This window comes from Pseudopodoces humilis, chromosome 18, assembly GCF_049639895.1.
Source record: "Pseudopodoces humilis isolate 2021_Gansu_Grassland_sample_001 chromosome 18, ASM4963989v1, whole genome shotgun sequence".
NCBI classification, from domain to species: domain Eukaryota; kingdom Metazoa; phylum Chordata; class Aves; order Passeriformes; family Paridae; genus Pseudopodoces; species Pseudopodoces humilis.
Window position 1 is genome coordinate 11,538,016 of NC_142217.1, and position 12,549 is coordinate 11,550,564.

Here is a 12,549-nt window from a genome sequence, read left to right on the forward strand (position 1 = left end):
CTGGATTGATATCTCAATTCTACAGTTATAACTGCTTGAGCTGAAAAATAAATTGCCTTTAGAGTATAATTTTCATCTTTTTCCCAGCAGGGCCAAATATGCTGTTTAGTCTGTGGGTAAGCAGTAGAGAAGAAAGAGCTGAAACCTCTGTCTGCACATCCTGGGGCTGATTTGGCACAAAACATCACATCCTCCTTGCTGGAATAAATGGCTCTAAATTATCAGAAGTGTAAATGCATGGCCACACAAGAGACAAGAAAGTCAGCTCTGGCCCTCTGAGTGTAGAAGTCTCAGTTTAGTATCACAGTGGACACTAAAGGACATGAAGTGTGGAAGTTCAAAACAAAAGTTAATAAAAGTTTATTGCAGCCTTTCTTAAGTAGGAAGAAAGTGTTTCCTTGTTCAGTTCTGGTGTGTAAATGATGAGGACACTGAAGAGTCACCAGTGGTTGACAGTGGAGGTGGACACAAATAAGTAAATTGGCTGTCTTCAATATCCAGATGTATTTTCCCATCATGGATAGACCCTGCCCTGGCAACTCATCCTGTTGTAGGGGTGAAAAGAACCTTTCCAAGTCAGTTCACTTATCTGCTGTGAAGCAGAGTCTGTACTTGTGTACATGCTCTGGACTCAGGAAAATTCAGCACCAACTCAATTATGAAAGTAGCTTGAGAAATATGGAGCTGGTTTTCCTTATGAGATTGGAGAAGCTTTGTAATGAAAAATGTATCCACTGTGCTGGGTACATTGCAAGCTCTGCACAGTGGTTTTCACTGCTCATTCTGAAAGAGAAGTGGAATCCAAGTCAAGGGCAGGAGCTCTTTTTAGCACAGAGATTGCTGATGCTGGTGCTCATGACCAAAAGAAGATGCCAGTTTCTTAGGTTTTCTCCAGGACACTTGACTCATACATTGTGTTGCAGGAAACAAACTCATACATTTCAACAAGGTGGAACATCACAGTCTCTGGGTTTTAAAGCTCAAAGGTGGGGGCAGTCCCAATGTTGTAGGTGATACCAACCCAGGAGCCTTTGTCCAGGTGTTACCAGCCTTGGACCCCCAGAGTTTGGGACCACATGAAACCCTTTCATCTCCAGGCTGTGTTATCACCTGCAGAGCTGCTGTGGGAGTGTAAAACCTGCCATGTGTAAAGACAGACATTTCAACTTCTCCACTTTCCTTATTTTTACTAGTACTGTAGTAACTCCAAGGGGAGTTAGAATTAGGAAAATGTCCTTCCTAAAGGAAGATATTATTGAAGACACAACAACCTCATGAGCACTGAGGGCAGCTGTGGCTGTAGTCAGTGTGAGCACAGTCCTGCTGCTTACCCATGGATGTGGGGAAAACCCTGCAAAGGCACATGGGTTAAGGATCTAAACCCAGGTGTGAGATTTTTATCATGGCAATGGGGAGAGAGGCAAACTGGAATCTGCTCCCTCCTGTAGTGTCTGGGCAAGCTGATGCACAACTTCACATCTTGTGAGTCTCATCCTTGCTTCAGTGGCCTGACCCTGGTATGTTAAAAAGTTATTCAGGTGCTTTATCACTTAACTTCTGTCTGAAATTCCAGCCAGACTGTATATGCAAGTACCAGACAAGTAGAAGCCTTCATCTCAATGAATTAATTCTGCTCTGTCCTTTCTAAAATCCCATCTTAGGTGTGCTTTTTGAAGTTAAATCTTTTGTGATGGTTAAGGTGATGGGCTTTGTCCTAAGCCACAATCACTTAGAAATATTTGATTGCATATGACCCTAGCAAACTTTGGGAAAAGCTAAAGGGTAGCTTTACTCCCTTATTTGGAATCTTAGTCCTTCTGCAGCAGCACAGCACTTCAAGCAATTTTGCTTCGTGTAGCAAAGGCTGCTCAGGGCTGTCTGGCTACTGCTAATTTCAGCAATGGATTGAGGAACTTTGTGCCTGGAAAATGAAAAACTACAAGTGGATGAGACAGTGGGAGGCAAAGTGGGTTTGTGTTTGCAAACACCCACTCAGCCCCAAAGCATTGGCACCAGAGAAGTTTTTCGGAAAATCCTGAATCTTATCCTCTATAAATCTGTGGCAATTAGGAGCAACTCCAGTGAATTGGATGGGATTATTCATGTAAATAGAAATGAGATCATATTCATGCTTCTGTGCAACTAGTCTTAGCAGGGAGTGGTTCCTGAACAAAATTAAAATATTCAGTTTTGAATGCATTTTAACTGTGCTTCCCATCACTCCTGCCCCTTTAAATCCAAAGTAAAATATTGCATGGAGTGCTTTCATAAATAATTTACTTTCTGCCTGACACCAGTCAGGGAGGCATAAAGATTTCTGTGTGTGCATGCTGCTTCCAGAGATCAGCAGTAACTAGATCTGAATTTAAAACAAAAAATCTGAAGACTTTTGCTTTTCCATGAGGATGGGAGAAGTTCAGGCTCTTTGAAAGAGTCAATTCAAGCCCCACCACATCAAGCACTCTCTGTGGTGTTTGAAAAAGCACTGTTCATTCATTCTGACCCCCCAGATGGGAGAGGGATGATGTGAGAGCTGCCCTTGTGGTTAAGGAACTGGGTGGAACTCCTGGGATTTTGGCTCAAGCCTCTGCTCTGCTCTAGGTGGTGTTGGCCAGACACAATGCACTCCTGTGCTGAGATTTCCAGGCTACTCCCAAACAAGCTGGGAAGCAGAACAGCTTCATTGATGTGCAGTGTTCAGGAACATTGGGGCTTAGCTGACACAACAGGTGTGTCTTGTTTTCCCAAATGACCTCGCAAAATTGCTAAATTTCCACTTTTCAGAGGGAGAGTAATTACTGAGCAAGTTGTGGAGTTGGGAGGTGTTTTTCCAGAACTCTTTCATGACCTTGGGCAAAGCACTTAGGCAGAAATTTAGTGAAGTATTAAAGCATTTCAGTCCTGTTGACGGCTTATCTCTGGTTCATTTCAGTGGGATTTAGGGTTCTACTTTCTATTTAAGTACCTAAATCTCTTTATGATCCATAAAAATCTTAAAGTTTCTCTTTGGAAAAAAAGGGAATAATAAAAGATGTTGTCTCACAGGGATGTTTTGAGAAGAAATTAAAGGTTGTGGAAAAACCAAAAAAAAATTGACTGTGAGGCTGTGTAGATGTGATAGAGAGAATGATCATGTATTCTGTAAAACAAATCCTGGAATACATGCTTGGCATGAGTGTTGTACAAGTGTTTCCATGCTGCCAAGAGCACCCAGCCAGCCAGGCAAGAGCACAAAGCTCATTGTATAATTTATAGCAAACCTCTGGAAAAATATTTCCTTCACTTAAAAAACCCAAAAAACTCTGCCTGTGGCCTGCATCTGGGACATGCTTAGCAAGCAGCAGGAGCTCTTTATAATTCATCAAAAAGGCCATACAGATAATGAGAAGAGGTTCCTAGCTGTAGCTAAATATTTCTTCCCAATGTTGCCTCAAAACAAAAAGCACCAAGATGGTGGACGTGGGGAATCCTCGCTCCAGCCCTAGGGTCTGGTGTGTCCCAGGCAGGAGCAGTGCCCAGAGCTGAACTCATGTCTAGGGGCATAATTTGTCCCCCCACTCCAGGGATGCTCCAGCATAAAGCACCAAACTGTGAACCTCTCTTGCTCAGCTCTGGCACAGAATTTGGGCTAAAGCCCAAGTTGAAGCTAAATGAGCTTCAAAAAGCTGTCAGAGCTGTCTTGGGAGCTCTGCTGCTGCCCTCTGCCACCACCATGCTTTCAGCTGGGCTTTGGTGGGAGTTTTCTGTCTCCAGACAGACCCAGAAATTGTTGTTGGAGGAGAGGGCAAGCTGGATTTGGGCTTATTTTTTTTCTAGATGACACTGTGGACAGGGCTGAGCTAAGCCTGCCTGTGACCCTGGGGAAAGAAAACATCTGTGGGAAATGAAGCCTTTGCTTGGCACCATTTCCAGTGGGAATCAGTAAGGATTTCAAAGATGTTCCCCCTGATATGCTAAAGCTTAGCTTAGAAAAGCAGAGAGATGAAAGGGCATCCTCCTCTGGAGCGTGCTGAGATGTGACAGGGAGAGTGGTTGCTGCTGCACTGAGTTGTAATGAGCCCCTGTAAGGGGAGTCACAAGCACTAAAAAGTCAAATGAACAGGAATGACTGTGCGCAGGGTGATTCCAGCGGTGCCAGGGCTGCCTGTGCACATGGTGCCTTCAGCCCCTGCTCCTTTGTATGGCTCTGTAATTCCATGGGGCTGGGGCCGCCTCTGAGGTGTCCTGGGAGAGAGGGAGAATTGCTGCACCACATAGGCTTGCTGTGCATTTTGGCCACCTTCCCTCACTCTGTGTTCATTCGGATTTTTCTTTGTCTTTAAATGTAAACTGCAGAGACTTTGATACTGTAACAGAAGAGGAAAGTGAGGCTCCTGTACTCCACTGAAAAGCTGTTAGGTTATTTCCCAGTCTTACAGCTGTCTTTTCCAGTCTGCTGTAACTGTGGCTGAAGCTGTAATGCAGAGATAGGGAATTTTCCATCGTGTTGTGTGAATCTAGGAGGCTTGTGAAGCTCTGTAATTCTGCAAACTTTTAGAACACAGTTTCTTTGTGGGGTTCTGTGTCTCTGTTTTCCCACCTGTATTGTGGCAAACTTGTAGGTGCAGTGTGTGGTTATATCAATAAATCCATGTGTTCCTTCCTCCTTTTCTCCTGTTCAGTTTCATGAACCTGTTAAAAATTAGTAAGAAAGTCTAGGAAATTGCCCCATCCCTCTGTCTGTGGGATACAATGTCAAATGGAAGTGGGCACCAGAGGAGGAAACAGAACAGTGGAGAGTATGAGGGGATGGAAGTGCTTCCACCTGCCCTACCTCCCCTGCATAAGCTCTGCATCTAATTGCAAACTAAAAATGGGAGAAGCAACATTAGAGAGGCGTGTATGAATGATTTGCTAATACTTGTAAGCAGAGGCTTCCCTCTCTCCTCCTTCACTTTGGAGCTTGCCTTATGGTCTCAATAAGACTGACTGTGAGATGTTCACTCCTGCCTTGGGGATGATAAATGGCTCTCAGTGATTAGCAACGGGACTACCTTCATCTCTGGGGTAAGCAACCACGCTAACTCTGCATACAGTGGGGATGTAGGAGTTATTGTGGCAATAACCTGTTGAGTCACTGCTTTTTATTGTACAATTATTTGTGTTCAGGTCTGATGCCTAAATAATGTGCAATACTGAAAGCTTGCAAAAAAAGGAAATGAATGCAGAGAGCAATGTCCCTGCTGAATAAAATCTATAGCTATTTCCTTTAAGCTCTGGTTAATAAGGTTCAAAAAATGATGTCTGGACTCCTCAGGGGCTGACATCTGAGTGCAGTTCAGAGGAGTAGCCTGAAGTTCAGACACTTCTCTGAAGCCTCTCTCATCCCTTTGAATGTCATAGGGTCTTCAAACCTGGGCTACAAACCTTGTGAGGACACATTTCTCAGGTATCCCCTGGAGCACAGAAGAGCAAAGACACACAGAACTCATGCCATTTCAAGCCTGAAAACAGAAGTTTGTGGTGTATTGTTAATAGGCGGAGATTTAGGGCAGAGGAGCATCTTAATGACTGATTTCAAACAATGGAAAAATCTCAGCTTTGTTTAAAGTATTGAGTGTACAAGGCTTCTTAATAACCAGTGAGGGAGGGCTTTGCAACCTGTCCTTATTTACTCAGTGTTCATCTGGCTTACTAGATCCTGTCTAGTGTAAGATTGGTCAGCACCCTAACACAAAGACAAAATACACTCCCATATTTGAACTGCTGGGGTTTCTCTAGGAGCTCAAATAGTGAAGACACATCCTTCAGCACACAGAGCCCCAGGGCCCAGTGCTTTTACATGAATTGAGAAACAGGCAGGCCCCTCCTCCAGGCCATCAACATCCACACCCCTTGGACATGGTGCACACATGCCTGCAGGGTGTGACCTGGTCACATACAGACCTAGGCTGTGGCTCTCCACAAGGCAGGACCCTTAGGAAGCATGGCAGGTTTCCATTATAGATCCAGGTTCAGTAGCAACACTCTATTCTGAAGAGAAATTCTCTTTTTTTTTGTGTGAGAGAGCGAGTGAGCAAGCCACACAGAACCTAGCAGCTCTGGATTTCTGGATTGCATTCCTCAGCACAAGAACTGGCAGCCTGTCAAGGATAATCTTTAAGTATGCACATATATTTTTGCAAATTGGACACTAAGTGTCTTAGCAGAAACCTGGTACAAACAGGAGATGTTTCCAATCAAAAATCGACATGCTGCTGACCCAGCTCATCACCATATCTTGCCCTTGGAGAGTAAACTCATTGAAGTACCTTCACATGAGATGTCACATAAAGGAATCAGGGGTTGGGACCATTACCTCTCAAGCTGCCATGGTTCCTGCTCCAGCCCTGCAGCTCACTGTTCAAAATACCAGCTCTATCCTCTTTCCCATCCCTGCTTTACCTCCAGTCTCCTATTCCTGGAGTCCTTTGATACCAGTATGAGTTCTGAAAAATCTTTGTCTGAAACTTTATTTAGACTATTTAGAAATTGTGTGACTACAATTGTGTGACTATGTGTCAGATCTGTGAATGTTGTCTGGGGCTTTGAAAAAAAGTATACATGAAGGAGCGAGGAGGAAGTGTATGAAAATCCTTGACTTGGATTTAAACAATGATGACTAAGGATTGTCTACACAGGAGTTTCCTGTGCAGCGAGGTAGGTTTAGAAGTGAAGTGCTTTACTTAGCTGCCAGTTCCATCTGCAGTGTCTGGATCTATCCCTCACACAGGTTTCTGAGGTAGGAGCACAGCTGAGTTTTCCAGGGACTAGAGTAGCACCTGAAATGCTGTTAATGGAGAACTTGCACAGAGTGTACACAGAACTGGAAACTCATATTGCTTAGAGATCTGTATTATTTGTGGTATTGCTGACAAATCTGTGTTCTTTAGAATATTAGGACAGAGACTGGGAGAGTTCATCTCCAGTGCTTATGGAATAGTCAGAGACAGATGGAACATGACCCTTATAATATGATCCAAATATCTGTTTACTGTATGTCTGTAGAGCTTTGTATTCTAAGAGCATCTTTGCTGCTTGCTGTGAGTTACTGGCAGATCTGCAGTGCTTCCAAATACCTCAGATTGTAGAGCTAGCATGGTACTCTGACAAACATTTTTAATAACTTGTTATAAAAGTCCAAAAAGGACGAAGAAATGCAAGGGTACATTCAAAATAAGTTAAATTCTGTGGTTTTGGGTTGTTTATTTCATTAAAGCCATCTTCAGTAGAAGGACAACTTTCCAAAGCAGAGGTAGGGCTGTTCCTGGCAGGACCCCTCCTGCTTTGTTGGCGTTCAGGACTGCCCATGGCCTTACCTGCTCTCTGGGCTTCTGAAAATGTCCATGCACTATTGACACAATTCTGTGATAAAATATTAAAATGCGTTATTATATGCACTTTCCTCTCAATCCACTACAACAAAGCCCCTTTTTTGTTTTGTTTTCTTATCAGATTGTCCATATGACATTCATCTTCCAGGCTGTGACATTAAATGCTGTACTCAGGTATTAGAGAGAGGAGGATAATGTCAACAGCAGCTATCAGTACTTCAGCTTTCAGAATGTTTTGAGGGTTCTTAGGCAAAGTGAATTCAAGGTGTTGGAATGTGAGGGCCCTTGTTTTTCTCCCTCCACTCTGACTCTTCCAGGGCACCAGAGCTCATCCTCATTGAGTCCATGGAGGGAAGGCAAGGAGCTGTTTCAGTGCACCTGCCTGGATCCTTGATGCACTTTTGAAGGCTCTTTGAGTGCAGTGTTATTTCCTCTCAGAGCTGATGTGATTTCCTCTGTGCAACAGTAAAACTTAACAATCTTTCTTCCCTTTCAAGAGAAAGGAAGCAATTTTGAAAAATATATAGCCACATATATCCCCAGAATTTCTAGGCTAAAAAATATATCACATCTAAACTATTGTGGCTTTGGCTCTGCAGTCTTTCCCACACCTGAACAATGCGGTGTCATGCTCCAAAGCTTCATGATTTGTAAGATTCAGTGCTGGGTTGGTAACTTATATGTTGTATTTTTTGAAATGTTGCAGGGTTGTATATCATTGGAAAGAGAAAATAATTATTTGTCCTCTGATAGTGAGCAGTGATTAGTAGCCATGTCATATCTGTATTAGAAATATTTTAAATTGTGGCACTCACCAGCATATAAAAGTATATTAGATTATCTTAGAATGTTTTTATGGCTCCATGTGAGTAATTCGACAGATGGTACAAAGGCTCTTGGTTATAATTTAAAGGAATGCAAAAAATTGTCTTGTTTAAAATAAGAAAGTAAATTCTGAGAAAATTCTACAACAGTTTTACAAGTGTGCTATGTGCCGCATAGATAAAGAAGTGAATGTGAATCCTTAATGCCATGCCTGCCTTAGAAACTCAAGTAAAATCTCATGAAAGTAGTAATGTTGTCCCACTTGTACACTGAGAAAACATTTGCATTCCATGGTTCTGTATCTGTCTTAAAGATCAATGTGCATATGCAGGTACAGACTGTGTTCAGAGAGTACATGGAAACATATCCAGCTGCTGTGAAATCAGGCTAAATTTGCAGCACAAATTAGGTGGAGATTTTCCAGATTTGTATTTAAAACCAGCATACTCAAGAGCTTTGGAACTAAACAAGCCCCATCTGTTTTAAAAATTATACAGCACTATGAACCAGCCACAGTATACATCAAAATTTGGGATGTTGTATAAGAAATATCAATTTCTAGGGCAGAAAGAAAATTTCCAAAAAATTATTTTGTATGTCTCTTCTTGAAGTAGTTGATTAAATGCACTCATTGCCTAAAAGAGTGTACTAAGTTTTTCATGTTAATTGTGAACTATTTCCAAGTCTGATTCTCTGATGGAAGTGTTCCATCACACCTTATGGCTGAGCTGTATTAGCTGGTAGGTCCTGCTCAGCTAGGAGAGGGCTCTCTCTGGCACCAGCCAAGCCATGGTTGGTGTTGAATGGGAATTGCAAGGATATGTGTATTTTTCACTGCATAACTGTTCTTCCTGGAACACCTTTGTGGACACAAGGAGAAGGTAGTCAGGAGCAGTCAGCACAGATTGAGGAAAGAGGCCTGCCTGACCTGATTGCCTTCAGAGATGAACCAACAGTATTTGTGGGTGGGTGAGGAACCTTCCTGTCATTCACCTTGACTTCAGCAAGGCTTTCATCAGTCTCATAGACAGTCCTCTGTGTAGTGTGGGACACTGCATTCTGCATGGACAGAGAACTCAACAGATGGATAGAGAATTCAAAGAACTGGATAACTTACCTCTTTGATCCCAGGCACTCATAGGCATAAAACAAGTGCAATACTCCAGCATCTGTCCTGGGACCTGTCCTGTTTGAGATCTTTACCAGTGACCTGGAGGAAGGGATGGAGCATGTTTTTGTCAAGTTTTCAGGTACACCAATTTCCAGGTGCTATCTGTCTGTAGCTTGAGGGCAGACTAACCATTCAGAGGGACCTTGACAGGCTGAAAGACCAGCAGGAGCTATACAAAATTCAATAAGGATCAATACAAATGCTCCATCTGGGAAGAAAAAGCCCTATAACAGTAAAGGATACAAAAGGCAGAGCCAGATTCTTCACTAAAATTGGTGGAAGGGTCAGAGACAGCAGACATAAACTGTACAATAGGGATTCATACTGAGTGTAATGAAAACTTTTTTCCCTGAATGACTCTCAAGCAGTAGAGCAGGCTGCCAGAAGGGCTGTGAAGTTTCCATTCTTGGAGGTTTTTAGGACCTGACTGGACAAAGCTCTGAGCCACCTGGTCTGACCTCAGGCTGGCACTGCTTTGAGCAGCAGGTTGCACATGGAGATTTCCTGGGCTGCCCTCCAACCTGAATTACCCTCTGTGATCCTCTAAGAGTTGAACATTTGGGATGGAATATTTTTTAGACTTGCAGGTGATGTAAACCAGAGCTGACCACTGGGGAGCCAGACCTACGTATATTAGCCTGGGAGTTGGTATTTTAGCTCTCCCAAAGAGTCCGGGACATAACAGGAGATGCAGCTCTGAAAAATGACAAAACCTGCTGTACATTTATTGACTGAGTCTAACAGGCCTGCTCAGCTCTGTTTTCTTTCAAGTAGCTCTGCTGGCACAAACACTGGAATGTGTTACTGTAATAAACAGTAGAATAGCGGCCACTCATCTGGGGTTTGCAGGGGGACATCTGTATGTTCATTTTATCCAGGAGACACTATTGCCTGAATTACTGATAGATTTGTTGTTCTAGCAAGAGAGGGAAGAAAACAGAAAAGTTGACTCAAAGCTCCTGTAAACACTGAGTACTGAGTAGCCCAGTGTGTGAACTGAAAGCACATCAGCTAACACCCTGAATTCCTCTGTGTGAAGCAGTTGATTTCACTCAGAAGGTGCAGCAAGGCCCTGGACAGATGCCCCTCTGCAGGTTCAGCTGAGCAGACAGAAGATGCTACAGACGCAGGTGTTCCTCAGTGCTCCTGTGCCCCTTCCTCTTTGCTGGCAGAAGGGGTTTGCCCGAGCATGGGCACCTTTGGTAATGCAACATCAGCAGAGCTGGCACAAGCTGGCTGTGCAGTGGTGTGAGCCGGTCCCAGGGGATTAAAGTGCGGCTGAAGTGAATTGGGGAATGCTCTCGTGGGCTGCTCAATGTGGCAGATCCAATGCAGGGGAAGGCACCAGCAGCACCTCGCATGGAGGAGCATCTACCTGAAAAACGAGTGCCAAGGAACAGGTGAGCTGTGAATTCACACCCCTTCTTGCCTCACATTGGCTTTGTCTATTCCAGAGGGTGATTAGGTTGCTGTGTCACTGCCAGCGAATGATGGCATCCACCCACCTTTTCTGAAAACTCCCTGTTATGTTGTACACAGGCCACGACTATCTTTGTCTTCCTCACTGACTCGCAAGACTATGAATGTTTTACAGAAGCACAGATGTTACCCAGAAAATTCCAATGTCATAGAACTGCCTCATACTTATAATGCTTTTAGCTTCACTTTGATATTTCACTGAAGGATGCAATGACTTCTTACATCTCTTTCTGGACAGAAAGTCCCTTTGTAATTTCCTTATAGTGCAGAAATTACTTTCTTTTTTTTTTAAAAAAAAAAACCAAAACAAAAACCAAAAAAACAAACTTGCTTTGGGAGTTGTTTCACCTTACATGACAGTCAGTCCCCAGGAATCATTTCACTTTTACATAATGTGCACACTTGTGTTCTGTCTGTGGTGTGAAAACCAGCAGAATGCTGGCTGTTAATAACAACCATATATCCACTGCTTTCCTATTGCCCCTGTGACTCTCCTCAAAGCCATTGGGAGTTCATCATCTTGTAGTAACTCCTAATGAGCAGTGGGCAAAGGGTGAATTCCTGATGGTTTAGTGTGGCTGCTAAGTGTCCTCCTTGCCCCTTCTGTCCTGAAGAGTTCTGTACTCTAGAGGACAGTTTCAGTTCACCTGTTACCAGGCTGTGACCACCTCTGCAATGGGCATGGCAAGTATTGAACTTGAGGCTCCATTTGATCAAAAATAAGCTCTAAGGGTAGAATCTCTTGATGATTATTTGTGTTAGACGTTTGCCTGTCCTGCAGTGACGTGGGAGAACAGCTCCTTAAATCACAGGACTGACAGCAGCTGCAAACATCTGCAGATGTGGGGTTTGTAATCTCTCAGACCTTGACATTGCTGCTTAATCTCTTCTATTTGCAACTGGAGTTTTGTTTTTATTTTATTTTATTTTTTATAGGAGTCACATAAAATCCACTTCAGGAAGAAATCACTGAACATTTCCCATTTGAATGGCAGTAGATATTGCAGGAAGGTATGTATATGCCTGGATGTGTGTATCTATACACACATACACATGGATATGTAAATAAAACCACAGGGAGCTCTAATGCAAACATTACCACATACTGTGAAGCTAAATGGAGCCAACAGATACGGAGGCATGGGAAGGAAGTGTTGAGTTTTCAGGTGGTACAATAATGAAAAATTGAGTGCCTTGGTGTCCTGGTGGTGACACCCATGAGAGCCCAACACATGCCTCAAGGACAACACACCCAGAGAGGTGCAATCTCTCCCTATTAAAGTGCTCATTGTTTTGGAACTGAGGACTTCCTTTACTGATCAAAGAGCTGCCTTTGATTAATCAGTTTTAAAATCAACGAATTTTTAAGTTCTTATTTTTTGCTTTTCTTAGGGGAAATATTTCAAAAGCCTTTTGATCTTTGGTGATAGGCATTTAGTAAAAGGCAGGTACACTTTTACAAAAAGAACCTTGGAAGCCTTGTTGTAAAGGGTAACGTGTATCAGAAAACATTCAGAACATGTTCAGCAGGTCTGTTGGCTTCAGCAGACCCCTGCACACTCACAGAGTTGCTCTTCTGCTCATTCTTTAACAGAATCAACGGTTTTAAAAGGTAAAATCAGGCAGCTGATCTGTGAAAAAAAAGGGCAATATCTACTGCAAAGGTCAGAAAATATTAATGTGGCATCTTACACTCACAGAGTACAGGCAGCACAAATCTCT